Below are 14,884 nucleotides of genomic sequence, written 5' to 3'. Positions count from 1 at the left end.
CTTACTAGACACCACCTCGGTGCCATCCGGATCTTGGCGCGTTGTGCTGCCTTCGGCCTATTCGCACATCGGTCCGCTACTGACGCAAACTCACAGGCCAACGGGGCGCCCCACGCCGACTTTCAGCATTGTTGGATGGCCACACCAGTGCGGCAACTTACTAGACACCACCTCGGTGCCATCCGGATCTTGGCGCGTTGTGCTGCCTTCGGCCTATTCGCACATCGGTCCGCTACTGACGCAAACTCACAGGCCAACGGGGCGCCCCACGCCGACTTTCAGCATTGTAGGATGGCCACACCAGTGCTGCAACTTGCTGGACACCACCTCGGTGCCATCCGGATCTTGGCGCGTTGTGTTGCCTTCGGCCTATTCGCACATCGGTCCGCTACTGACGCCGCCTCACGTGCCAACGTATTTTCTCCGCATTTTACACCCTATGCCGCATAACAGGTCATGTGACTTGTTTATAAAACTTTTCATTGGTTCATTTTACTTTTGGTTTCCTAATGATGGAAGGCTTGATCATGTGACCTAAAAACAACACTTTTCATTGGATGAAAACTTTTTTTTTTTCCCAAACGATGAAAGCCCCACCTTGTTTCTGGATGTTTCAGACTGAAGCTGGCGTCAGCATGAGAGCACCACCATCTCGTAGCTCAGTCGTGGTCATTCCGCGAGCAATCATGGCAGCCGCTCCCCACCAGAAGCCTGCAGGAGTCGGAGCCCCCAAAACTTTTGATGAATTCTCAAGGCGGAGGGGACGCTTTCGAGAATGGGGTCCAAGACCTAGCAGACAAGCGTCCGATTTCCAAGGTGTCCCAGGGCCATTTCAGTGGACCAGGCCCAAAAAGGAAACCGCCTGCCGCCATTTTGAGAGTCCTGTGACAGCCGCCTATCGCTGCACCGCAAGAGTGGGCGCAACTCAGCTGAATTGCGGCTTTTGACACAGTGGACCAAAAACGGACGGAATGGCAACTGAAACGGTAAAGGGGCGCCCCACTACAACAGATGACACTCCACCTGGAGAGGCCCGTTCACGCCGCCTCCCCCGGGGCGCCCCACGCCGTTATTCGGAGCAGCATTGTAGGATACCAAAACCAGTGCGGCAACTTACTGGACATCACCTTGGTGCCATCGTTCTGCTGCCTTGGAACTATTCGCACAACAGTTTGCTACTGATGACCCACCCCCCGCGACGCCCCACGCCGTTATTTGCTGGGTGGCAACTTACTAGACATCACTTTCGTGTCATCTAGATTTCGGCGCGTTCTGCTGCCTTGGAACTATTCGCACAACAGTTTGCTACTGATGACCCACCCCCCGCGACGCCCCACGCCGGAAATCTGGACGTTGTGCTGCGTTGGGACTATTCGCACAGCCGACCGCTACTTCGTTGTTTTTCCCTAAAAATGTTTATATGTTATTACTATTTTTGTTTTCTTGTATATATTTATAAATTATTAAAGTTTTATAATCTTACTACTTTGTCGGAGTGCTATATATTTTTAATGTGACACATAATTGTAAAAACTTTGATGTACAAAGAGTCATCCCTGGAATCTTCCGCTTCAGGCTCGGTCCCCTCCCCAATCACAATACAGGATGGTTTTCAGATAATAGCAACGCTTCTGCTGTGACGGATCTCATCGAGTGTGGGCCTTGATCTACTATAACTCCTTTGAAGAGGGGTGATTCTTTACAGCTGTGGCCATAAACTACATCTGCAGGGCTAGCTGATACCCTAGGACCAGCCTGGACAATCGGACACAGAGGAAAAGGAGTGTCAGAGGGTGCGGTAGTGAATAGGGCGAAAGGGAGGTGTCGGGCGGGCACAGGGTGTGATTCTCAGGGAAGAGCAGCGCAGATGGGGGGAGGTTTATTACCCATGCATAAGACAGAGAGCGGGGGTGACCACTGCCTGGGGGAGATGCTTGCGAGGGTGGGGAGCCATGCTAAGGATCGACAGCGTGCACAGAGTGGGTCTGGTCAAGGCATCTAAAATGGCTGCCGTGCACGACAAAAGTGTGGCATTTGAAAAAAGACAAGATGGCGCAGACAATGTTTTTCAACACTTCCTGATTTCCTTCGAATCGAACGTTAACAGACGTTGGGGCATATTACCAAAGTTAAGCGATATTTATCCCTAACGATGCTTAGCAACGATTTTTTTACCGTCAGAAATTATCGCAGATAAACCTTGCTATTATCAAGGTTTATCGGAAATACGATAAAAAACGACCGCAATGCATTAATATCGTTGAAAACTCAGCGATATTCATGCATTACCGAGCTAATGCTCTTAGCCATGTTATCCACCTCCCATTGGATAACATGGCTAAGAACTGCTCAGGGCAGGTGGTAGCTTTTGGAGATATTTGCGCTTATCTCGAATATTTCCAAAAGTTGATAATAGGAGATAGCGATGTTAGCGACTGTTTCCAGTCGCTAACATCTTGGCATGCCCACTTTGCATGTCATTAGTGATAAATATCACTCACATGCAAAGTGGGGCCCAAGATGGTCGCTATATTCTACTAGCCGTCGCTAACTGGTGTTAGCAACAGCTAGGTAATACACATATAATTTTATCTCCGCGAAGCGGAGCGCTGTTACAGATATATATCTTGTTTCTGAACGTTAATTTCTCAAAATGCACTGAAGCACATATATTGAGACCTAGCAAAGGCACATCGGGCTACCAGTCCCTACAATTTTGCCAAGTTTCGTGCAAATCCATTCAGCTGTTCGATCCTACCGAGAGACAAGATGGCGGCCGCTATGGACTGTTTGGAATGTTTACAGACACCGGAGAGCCAATCAGCTTCGCTTCGCAAAGCTCCGTAACGCGAAAAGTACGCGAAGCGGTGCGCTGTTACAGATATATATCTTTTTTTGAACGTTAATTTCTCAAAATCCACTGGAGCACATATATTGAGATCTAGCAAAGGCACATCGGGCTACCAGTCCCTACAATTTTGCCAAGTTTCGTGCAAATCCATTCAGCTGTTCGATTATTATTATTTTTATTTTTTTTTGCCCCGCGGGGCCCTTTTAAAACCTCCACATCAAACCTAGGGGGTGAGCGACAATGTACTATGCCCCCTTATGGTCATTTGCCCCTTCGCTTTGGCCTCCTCTTGTCTCTCGATCCTACCGAGAGACAAGATGGCGGCTGCTACGGACTGTTTGGAATGTTGACAGACGCCGGAGAACCAATCAGCTTCGCTTCACAAAGCTCCGTTGCGCGTAAAGTACGCGTCCTGGGACGCTGCCAGGTCCGCTGTTACAGATATATATCTTTTTTTAAACGTTAATTTCTCAAAATCCACTGGAGCACATATATTGAGACCTACAAAAGGCACATCGGGCTACCAGTCCCTACAATTTTGCCAAGTTTCGTGCAAATCCATTCAGCCGTTCGGGCTAAAAGTGAGGCCAACCGCCCTATGGAAAACTCAATGTTAAAAACACGTTTTGGGACCCCCCTTTTTTCTCGGCCCCCCCTTGACGACCCCCCCCCAAATTTTCAAGGGCTGCTCAGAAACAAAATGTGCCATTTTCCTGAAAATTTCAGCCAATTCCGTCCACAAACGCCAAAGTTATTAGACATAGAATTTTCAAAAATCCCATAGAGAAAAAATCCTAACTATATATACCTACTGGCGACCGCCAGTAGGTAATATATATATATATATATATATATATAGCGATTACTATGAAAATGCATAGTAAAGTCCCATGATGTAATGCAAAGTATTGTATTATGTGTGTGGTAAGGGCATACGTGGTAAGGGTATGCGTTGTAATGTCATACGTCCATCTGGGTGGTACCAATGCTCCTGTATGGTGAAAGTATCCCACTGATGTTTCTCATGCTTATTTCTGTGGAGGAATATTTCCTCTGCAGCAATTATTTGTATTTTGATGATGCAGCTATCATAGTATTGAATGATGTTAAGGTATATTTATATTTGTAAGTGCATGCATGTATAGCTTCCTCACGCTGAAATTAAAAACAGATCTATACCAAGTAAAAGGTCCAAAACTACAATTAAAAAGAAAAGTGTTATGTGTTAAATATTAATGAGTTCATCTGTTTCCAGAATCTGAAAAGGGTATTTTTCTGAATCTAGATTGGTTGGTTGGGATTTCCGCAATCCAGCTGTACCTTTGTATGAAGATACGCTTCCGCCTTATGCAAGTAATTACAGTCCAGCTTAATACTGAGATCGTCTATATAACACTGATCATTTTACCCACATTAAATGTATTCATCTTAAGCTGGTCCTGCTGTGCATTTTTTAGGAAATGCAAGTAGTACTGAATTTTCTGCAACGGGAACTGACACCAAAATCAATAGCCAAATCACTTATTTCAGCTTTAAGGAGTTGCCTTATAAGGAAGTATTATCCAGAGTCTGGCTGGAAGTATTTTAACGTATTGGAGGGAGGTCTTGTACAATGTTAGCTTTCCTCCGAAGATTACTTAAATGAAAACCCAACGATATTCAGCCCCTGCTGTTAGAACGCTGTATTTTATATTGTTTATTAATTCAGTTTTAATAATGACGTATGGAACTTCTCTAAGTTGCTATGGTTTTCTATATTTCTATATTTTGTTTCGGAAAAACGAAATGGTTTAAATTAACTGTAACAAACTTACTATGAGTTACTGATAGAATTGCGCTCGTCGTGCCTTACTCTTTTTCAGAGAGTTCCAGTGGCAGAATGTAATGCTTCTAGCACCGGGTATCCTTTATTACTAACAAGGCAGTGTGAAAAAAAAAAACATTCGCTGCTAAATACCTGCCAAGCTCTGACCTAACAGTGATAATGTAGTAATTCATGAACATATATGTTTTTGGTAGTATGGGTGCAGAAGGTTTTCTTTTAGCCTCACTGTGCTTGTTATTATCGTAGACTTTGAGAGCACCTTATCTTTAGGCTTGTTTACGTCTGTCAAAATCAGTGGGCGTCCTGTTTGTAGCCAGAACTCTGCACTCTTTTTAATGATACAGCCCTAACTACCTCAAAAAACTGAAGGGCATGCCGTTATTCACTGATGTTAAATCCAATACCATGCTACTTTTGGAAAATCGCAATATGTGCTTTCCCGTTTGCATTTTTAGATTAGATAGGGGTCTGACGTAATGTAAAGTCTAACTTGGAGCATTCGTTTCAAAAGTCACTTTTGCCTCGCACAAAACCTTGGTTGTGTGTAGTTTTGGGGAAATGTTTTAGATCTTTTATGGCTATCTTTTTGATAAATGCACCGACACTCTTAGTTTCAAACGGATGTATGACGTTACAACGCATACTTTTACCACGCCTACCATTACCACGCATTTTTTACAACGCAGGATCCATGACAACGCATACCATTACCACGCATGTATTTACAACGCATATACCTTTACAACGCATACAATTACAACGTAAGTATTGGTAAGTATATAATATTTTTTAATATTTAATTTAATTAAAATTAATATAATGTAATTTAATTTAATTTAATTTAAATAATTTAATTTAATTTAATTTAATTTAATGTAATTTAAATGTAATTATATTTAATTTTTACACTGTACCCTTTTACCCAAAAACCCAAAACTGACCCTGAACCCAAAAAATACCCCTTTTACCCAAAAACCCCAAACTGACCCTGAACCCTAAAAATACCCTTTTACCCAAAAACCCAAAACTGACCCTGAACCCTAAAAATACCCCTTTACCCAAAAACTAAAAACTGACCCTGAACCCTAAAAATACCCCTTTACCCAAAAACCCAAAACTGACCCTGAACCCAAAAAATACCCCTTTTACCCAAAAACCCAAAACTGACCCTGAACCCTAAAAATGCCCCTTTACCCAAAAACTGAAAACTGACCCTAAACCCTAAAAATACCCCTTTACCCAAAAACTGAAAACTGACCCTGAACCCTAAAAATACCCCTTTACCCAAAAACTGAAAACTGACCCTGAACCCTAAAAATACCCCTTTACCCGAAAACTGAAAACTGACCCTAAACCCTAAAAATACCCCTTTACCCAAAAACTGAAAACTGACCCTAAACCCTAAAAATACCCCTTTACCTAAAAACTGAAAACTGACCCTAAACCCTAAAAATACCCCTTTACCCAAAAACTGAAAACTGACCCTGAACCCTAAAAATACCCCTTTACCCAAAAAATGAAAACTGACCCTAAACCCTAAAAATACCCCTTTACCCAAAAACTGAAAACTGACCCTGAACCCTAAAAATACCCCTTTACCCAAAAACCCAAAACTGACCCTGAACCCAAAAAATACCCCTTTACAAAAAAAACCAAATAATATTTTTAATAAAATAATATACTTACCAATACTTACGTTGTAATGGTATGCGTTGTAAAAGTACCTGCGTTGTAAATACATGCGTGGTAATGGTATGCGTTGTAATGGATCCTGCGTTGTAAAAAATGCGTGGTAATGGTAGGTCGTGGTAAAAGTTGCGTTGTAAAGGTTGTATACCGTTTCAAACCATTACTGAACGCCACTTTCCATAATGCCATTCACAGCGAGAGACTGTCGGAGAGAGACCCTCTACTCTGAGCAGGTGAGGCACAGAAAGCCCACAGAAACCTGAGCAATTTTTAAACAGATTCCCCAACTTGCGTCAACTCAGTGACTATCCATAGCGAGACACCCCTCCTCCCAATCTCTACCAAAGGAGAACCAGCCCCTTAACCCCCAGAAAGAACACTACCAAATTCGATTATTAAAAATGACATCCATTCAAATGCGTATCTCCTTGGAAAACGTATTTGATTTAAATTATTGGTTCGAGAACCATTTTAAATAAAATAATCTTCCTTAAATCCTGCATCCTGACTCTGACCGTCCAGTCACTCGATCCTCTACTCTGATAGACCTTTCAAGTCTCCCACAGCTCTAAGTATACACCTTTAATGAGTTAGTGGGAATCTCAGCGCCAAGACGCCTTCGGGCATTCGCGCGCTATATAAATTGAAAAATCAAATCAATCAAATCAAATGTCTGTGCGTGAATAGTTCAACTTCTCCAGGTACCTGCTTTTCTCTTACTGGGACTTCTAGATTCTATTTTATATTGGTAAACAGAACTACAAGTTCCACAATGCAATGGGGGAAAGCCTGGCTGGGTAAGTTACCCGTGCATGGCCTGGGAAACTTTGGAGCTCTTACTTTGGCCAGAGGAATTGGACATTGCTCCCTCTGCCCCCCCCCCCCTCCCCCCGTCTCTGGGGATGAAGCCTGCAATTGGGAATGGCATTCAAACAGGGGCTCAAAATTTCCCTAAAATCAGGTCGCTTTTCAAATCAGCACTCCACTATATTTGCCTTCTAAAACTTGTACAGCTTCTACTCAGTTACTCTCAGAAAATCGCATTTGTTCTCTCTGTGGCGATGTGAAGTGTGGATGTATTCCCTGGTCTTCACTGTATACCTCTGGCACAGCTAGAGACACTGCCAAACCCAGCAGTTCACATATTGTGGTCTGAAATGATACAGTAGCATCACACTAGCCCTGAAATACCTGTACTGGCTCACAGTTAAAGAAAAGTGACGCTTTAAAGCCCTTACCCCCAGATTCATCATGGTCATGTTTTGCGAGTCCTTAATAGTGAATTTTAAGGATCCGCTATTAAATAATCGCAAAACGGGATGCATGTAGAAATCGCAATATTTTATGCGATTTCTACTGCTTCCTTATTTGCGATTCGCTAATTGCTAATCGCAAATAAGGAATGGCTTTCCCATTCATTCCTATGGGCCTAGGAATGAATGGGGAGTCCTTCCTTATTTGCGATTCGCAATTAGCGAATCGCAAATAAGGAAGCAATTTCAAGGGTGCCAGGGTGTCCAAAGGACACCCTGTAGCACCCCTGAAATGGTAATGTACACTGGTGTTGCGCACACAAGTGTAACATACAACTTAGAAAAATGCACTAAAGTGCATTTTTCTAAGCTTTTGCTATTTACCACGTATTTAGACTTCGCGGTAAATTCGCAATTTTATAATGGTTCATGAATTGCATTTAAGGAATCTCAAATTGAGATTCCTTAAATGCAATTAATCGCAATTTAGCGATTTCTAGAACTGCGATTTTTGCATTTGGGATGATGAATCCCAAATGCAAAAATAGCGCTCGCAAAGGGCCAGATTCTCAGAATCTGGGCCCTTTGCAAGCCGATTTCGGCTTGATGAATCTACCTGTTAGTCCCCCTGGCTAGAAAGGGGAGGCCCCTGACCTGGGAAAGCTTGTTCGGAAATAAAAAGCAAGTAGAAAGCTGAGCAGGGCTAGGAGGGCGGTAACAAGTGTGGGAGCTTGTTAGGTTGTTTAGATTATTTGCTTTGTCAATGGCTGTTAGTTGCATATGATAAATAAGCACCATATATGGCCTTGTTGTATATAACATTGAAAATGCTTTAGGTCTGACATGATGATACTCTGAAAAAACTAAAACGAGTCTCTTTGAAGTAGTATCAAGGGCAGTGAAGGGTGGTACTGCTCGTTTTAGACTTCTTTTTAACTGGACAGCAATGTTTGCTATTTCAAGCGCATTATTAACGTCTTCAATGGCATAAAAGTAAAATGAATGCATGCATTTTCAGATTTGGTGCATGATAAACCTACTCTTTTGCCAGCAAGCGCTGCTGTATTTATTTTTCTGTACACATTGTTCTGCTCTTATTCAAATGAAAGTTTGTGCTGCCACGGAAGTAGTCATTTAGAATAACTATATCAATAAAGGGAGTGAGGGTGCCCTCTTCGCCCACCGGGAGAATGGGTGGCAGAGTTGGTTATCTCTCTGAAGTCAAAAGTATTGGCACTCTGCAGTTTAGTGGTAGGAGCATATTTCCCTAAAGCAGAAAAAGTCAATTCATTTTTTGATCAGCATGATTTAATTGGATATTTCGATTCGATTATTATCAATTGTATGTAGTCTATGCCTGCATGAATAAATACTTATAAGGTCCCAAAGGCGAGACCGTTTGCATTGCAAATGCTTGTTTTAAACACAGCGCCCCCCCACCCCCTCCCCCCCCCCAAAGTCAGCGCCAGAAAGTATTAAAAAAACACATTTAATTACCACCAGCGAGACTCGGCCCGATTAGCATGCAAAGGCGGTGGATTTGTTGTATCTGCGAAGCGATCACTCACTGTCTCTGGTTACGTCCCTGCCTTGAGATCGAAGCAGTTATCTGAGGCTGGCATGAAGGGATGGAAATGGCATTCACACCTGAGATTAGGAATGGTCTCTAGGTATTTCTCTCTTCAAACACAGCTAATGGAGGATTTCTTAACAGCCATTCGTAAGACACAAACTGTTCATTTTTTTATTTAAATGATTGAAAAAATGCACATTTTCCAGCCTACCTTTTCTGCTTTGTATGCATCCAGCAGCACATGTATGCATCATTTGCCATTCCTCAAACTGTCGAAGAGTGAATAATAGCAAGTACACTGAAAGCAGTCACCTGGTTTGCAGTGGACTGGGAACAAGTGAATGATTCCAGTGCATCTTTAATAAAAATTAAATTGCAAAGCATGTGCTACAAAATTGCCATAAAAGGCGCAACAATTCCTGGAAAAACATGCAAAGCTGGCTCCACCCCCAAGCCTGATTATTAAGTGCAAACTCTTGAGATACTGTTACAACATCGCATAGTCCTCAAAGTATTCGTGACATGCACGAGATACCCATTTTTGAAGTGACACTTGGTGGAACCAGAATTTACTGGTCAGTTGATCCTGTTGCTGCCTCAAGTGCTTTTGTCAATAACTGATTCGTGTTTTTCTCTTTATTTGTCACATGATTGGCAGAAGTAGGACAGCAACAGATCAATGGGCCCGCTTCTTCACCATGTAGCACAATTGTTTTCTGAGGGGGAGGTGACATCACTAATTGTTAACGTGCAGACCACATATTGGCAGGAGACCTAGAAAAGACAACCCCCGCCCTGAGAGATGTTTTTTCTGACAGTTATGCACTGAAGAACAAATGTCGCACATTCCTCATGTCCGGTCCAATACCATTGGGCATTTATCATGGGATGGACTGAGGGCCCCAATAGGGGTGGAGGCCTAAGCATTGGGAAAGAGGCACCAAGTGCTGCTATTTCTTACCTTTTGTCATGCATTAATTTAATTTTTAGGTCTGGCTTAGCCAAGACCTTTTGATTTTACTAAAAATATAATATACTTACCTAAAGGGGTTTTCAGCCACTAATCTTCATCCATTGGTCTTTTGTTGTGTCATTCACATTATGCCTCCATCCACTACAGCATACAACACGGGGCAATGGGTCAGCCTACTCCAAACACTGGTTAACTTCACTTTGAGTGACTTCATTTTGCTCTCCACAAGGAGTACATCTTCATCTTCAATGGCAGTATTTTAAAAAAAAATTTTGCTTCATAATTACTTTAGTGCTGTCTTTGTGTTTAGAGCCCAAGGTGAAAGCAGGATGCTTTATACCAGATGTGTGCGCATGTATGATGTTACAATGCATACATTTACAATGCATGCCTTTACAATGCAGTTTTTACATCGCAACATCCTTTCCAACGCATTGTATTACATCGCATTATACCTTTACAACGCATACCATTACAATGCATACCATTACAGAGCATTTAAGGTAAGTTACCATTACAGTAAAAAAGCAGAGCCCTATTACATCAATCTCTAGAGCTAAATACTCATGTTGTTAATGGCTGGACCTCTCTTACAAATCTCCTTCTCAACAAACTTCCTATAAGGACGGGCCAGAGAAACCAAAATTCTCAATTTCCATCTCAAAAGCCACAAGGAAATTAAGAACCGAGAGAAACCGAGCACTCCGTCAATCACGAAAGATCCCCAGCAATGAAATCTACTTCAATAACTACAAGCAAGCTCAAGCAGCTTTCAGAATCGCCACACAAAAGGAAAAACTAGCGGCCTTGGATCAATTCTGGCTGAAACTTATCCATGAAGGTAAAAATCCTAACCCAAAGCAATTCTGGCCTCTTGTAAATAGGAGCAAACAAAGTGCAAGTGGGTACGGTAGTGCAAACATTAGCGAAGCAGGCTGGAGTAAGTTTTTATCTCTTCACTTCAGAGACACCAACAAAAACGAAGTTTGCACTGATTCCTCCAGCCCTGTCAACCCCATGATCTTTCCTCCGGGACTGGAGAGCCCGAGGCGGGCTCGGGCTGTAAACACTCCATCTGAAGATCCGACACACAAGGAATCAATGAAAAGGAACGATACCTCACCAGAGCCTACGGTGTCGCCGGATGCCTTAAAAAACAAGATCTCAAGCTTCATAAGGAAAGCCAGAGCCGAGGGAGCCCCAGGCCCGAAGGGTATCCCTCAAGCCATGTTCAAATCCGATGTCAGCCTATGGTCAGAATACTTGACCCCTTTATTTTCTCTACTGCAGTCTAAACAACACGGTCCCAGAATCTTGGCGAGGTGCAGTCATTCACCCAATCTACAAAGGTGGGAAGAGAAACAAGCCAAAAAATTACCGAATGGTAGCACTTCTCGATGTGGAGTCTAAGTACTATGCAAATATTCTACTGGAGGAGCTACAGGCTTGGGCCGAAACAACAGCGCGCCTTCCTTTTAACCAGACGGGCTTTGTGGCCAAATCCGGTACTACAACCAATTTGCTAATGCTAACCGTCTTGATGGATAAAGCGACATGCCGACATATCCAGCTGCCCTGCTGCTTTGTAGATTTCAAAGTGGCCTTCGATCGTGTGCCCTGGGGTCTGTTTTGGCAGAAACTAAAATCGTGGGGCATACCCCAGCCTCTTCTTCATGCAATAATTCAACTCCACACGGAAACGTGGATAAGAATCAAGCTGGGTGAAGGATGCCACGTCTCCAGGAAGATCCGAAATGAAACTGGTGTTAAACAAGGGTGTGTATTGGCCCCACTCCTTTTTAATTTGTTTCTCGACAGTGTAAACTGCCATCCTCCTCAACTTGACGGACCTGCATCACCAATTTGCTTTACGCCGATGATCTGGTGCTGTTAAGTCACACAAAAGTGGGTCTCCAGAGGCTACTGGATGAATTAATACCCTACAAGACAAGAAACCATCTAGAGCTTAACTTGTCAAAAACCAAAATTATCTCTTTTGGGAAGAAAAAAAGGTCAACAGAAAGGTGGTACTTCAACAAAACAAAGCTAGATTGAACCCCCAGTTATAAATACCTGGGCATCTTTCTGGATACAAGAGGTTCTTTTATCAAGCACAGAGAAGCATTAAAAATTAAAGCTCTGTCGTTAGAGGTGGCTGCTGCAAAATTGGCAAAACAGCTACTAGGTCCCAGCCTAACACCCATGCTGAAAAGTAATGAAAGCCAAAGTAATCAACTCCCTGACGTATGGACACAAGATCACCAAGGGCACAACCAGTATATTAATAAACAAGTTAACAACAAAAATCTTTAAAAGAGCCTTTCGGTTGCCAAAATCTGCCTCGCCAGCTCAAGTGAGACTCGAATTGGGACTCCAAGATCACCATGGAGTGGAGCCAGGTGCATTCGTTAAACTGTGTCATAGTCTGCGCCACACCCGGGAGGGTTCCTTGGAGGCCAGACTCTGGCAGTAAATACAGAAAAAAACAGACCAGTCACAAGCATCAGCAACTCCTGGATTACAGCCTACATTTACTTGGTGCAAAAGACCTCTGGGATATAAATCCCTCTCACCCTGTGTTAAAGTCTGCCATAAAAAAAAACGTTCGATTGTGGTCCTTTCACTCGGACAGGGCGACACTCTCAAAGAAGAGACACGCCTGGGCTGTAATCGCCAATTTTAAAGTGGGTGTTCAGCCGCCCTACCTGTCAAGCACATACGCACTTTATTGGAAACGCAAGTTTTTTGCCTTGAGGATGGGAAAATAGCCCTTTCTGAAGAACCTCCCGGAATGGCACCGCCCGGGTAGTAGCACGGAATGCAGGTTGTGTGGCTACCATTCTGAAACAATGGAACATATCGTCTGTGCATGCCCTGCACTGCTCACAGCCAGACGGTCACTGTTGCGAGGCCAATGTATTATGTTGGGAGTTTGAGGTTCTTTAATTTTGACTCCATCTTACATTTGTCATCAATTTGTGTTGCCTTTACACAGGCTGCTCTATTCATGAAGTGTCTCTGCCCTTTGGACTGCAACGTGTTGAAAACCCCCCTCTGTCCTTGCTTTGAAAACCAATCTTAGACCCCAGCTGGCCTAAATGCATACAGACATGTTCTGCCTTTACTGATTTACCTATAGGTGCTGTAGTTTATTGACTTATGGGTTGGGCAGAAACACACTTAAGGGGTACGTTCTGGTTACATGATGCCTTGTTCTGAATGTATTCCTATTGGCTAATATTTTGCAGATCTTGTATGTCCATATTAGGTAATTTGCATGCTTGCAAAAGCTAGGACTGCCCCTTACTTTTGTGCTGAGTTTTTAACCCTAAGCATATAAAAGGCCTCTGTGTTTTGTACTCTTTAGACTGCCTCATTCAGTTGCTAAAGGCTCCTGTGTGACGTAGTCTCACTTAATTAAGTTTAATAAAGATGTCTTTTCATATTTCAGCTTCTGTGCCAAGTTCTTTGTATTAGTGAGACCCCTGAGAATAAAGATTACAGTTCTTCAAATGGCGCCCAACAACGCGGGCCTTATCAGAGAAGTGACTTTCTGAAGGAGTGATCTTGTCAGGAGACTGAAATCTACTGAGGAGGACATGACGGGGCTCTACTACTCTGTGCACAAGGATTCTGGAGATTCTTTGTCTTTGCAGACCAGTATATTTCTGATCTTCCTGATTTTGATCCTCCACATGATGTCACTCCTGACTGAGAACCTTTTTGGCGTGAGTATTCTAAAAAAGGACCGTTAGGTCATTTAGAACTTGGCAGTTGGAATTTGGACAACCTTTTGATTGGTAAGAGTAAGGTAGTTTAGTAATGCTTACTGTAGCTTTGGAACTTTGGAATTTGTGTTGGCCAACTTTTGATTTGTATGTATTTGATGTGCAAATTGCAATTTGTGTAGACAGGTAATGAGGAGATTTTTCTCTATTTGGTTTTGTTGAACGGTGCACGTACGAAAAGTACATTAAGCACTACTTTGATTATAATATTGTATATTCTGCAATATTTTTGGCATGCCTGTTTTCAAAGCTCACATAAAAGAATGTGTTGCTTTTCCTTGGCGGTACCATAGTGTGATGTGACATTAATTAGCCGGATCTCCTAGAAGGAATACCTAAATAGGTTTAGGTATAAAAACATATTTCCTCCTTGGTGATTCTGTATCCCCAGGGAATGACAATATGGACATAATACATACAAGGATCCTTTGTTCTGTGCAATTTTATGAACGAAGATATGCAGAGCGATTTTTGGTGTTCTGCTAGCCAAAGCTAGTGAATTGAGTGTATTTTCGCTTCTTGGACATACATCAGTCTGTTGGGCTGTTTTTGCAGTCTTTTGGAACACAATTGAGAAGCGTTTCTTGTAAATATGACTTACAACTAGTATTTACAAATAGTTTGGTTTAAGTACAGTCTGTGGGCTGTCCTTTGTTTCTGTTCTGAGTATTGGTTTGTGGGTTAAATGTGTGTTTAAATGTCTATGTGATTTTCCCATTAGTACAATTTCTGTAAGTGAATAGCGATGGCGCTATTCACGAAATAAATGGCTAAAGCGCGCCGTATTGTGTGTCCTGAGTGTTTGACCCCTTTCTGTTTATGTCTGAAATGAGCTCAATGTCTGTTCGTGTTTTTTCTTGATGTTTTCAGTCTATTAAGCAAAATGTCTAAATGCTTAAAAACTAATTCACATTCACTAGGAATAAAAAAGC

Source organism: Lissotriton helveticus, chromosome 6 (assembly GCF_964261635.1).
Source record: "Lissotriton helveticus chromosome 6, aLisHel1.1, whole genome shotgun sequence".
NCBI classification, from domain to species: Eukaryota; Metazoa; Chordata; class Amphibia; order Caudata; family Salamandridae; genus Lissotriton; species Lissotriton helveticus.
The sequence above is the reverse complement of the archived record's forward strand: the minus strand, read 5'-3'. Positions refer to the sequence as shown.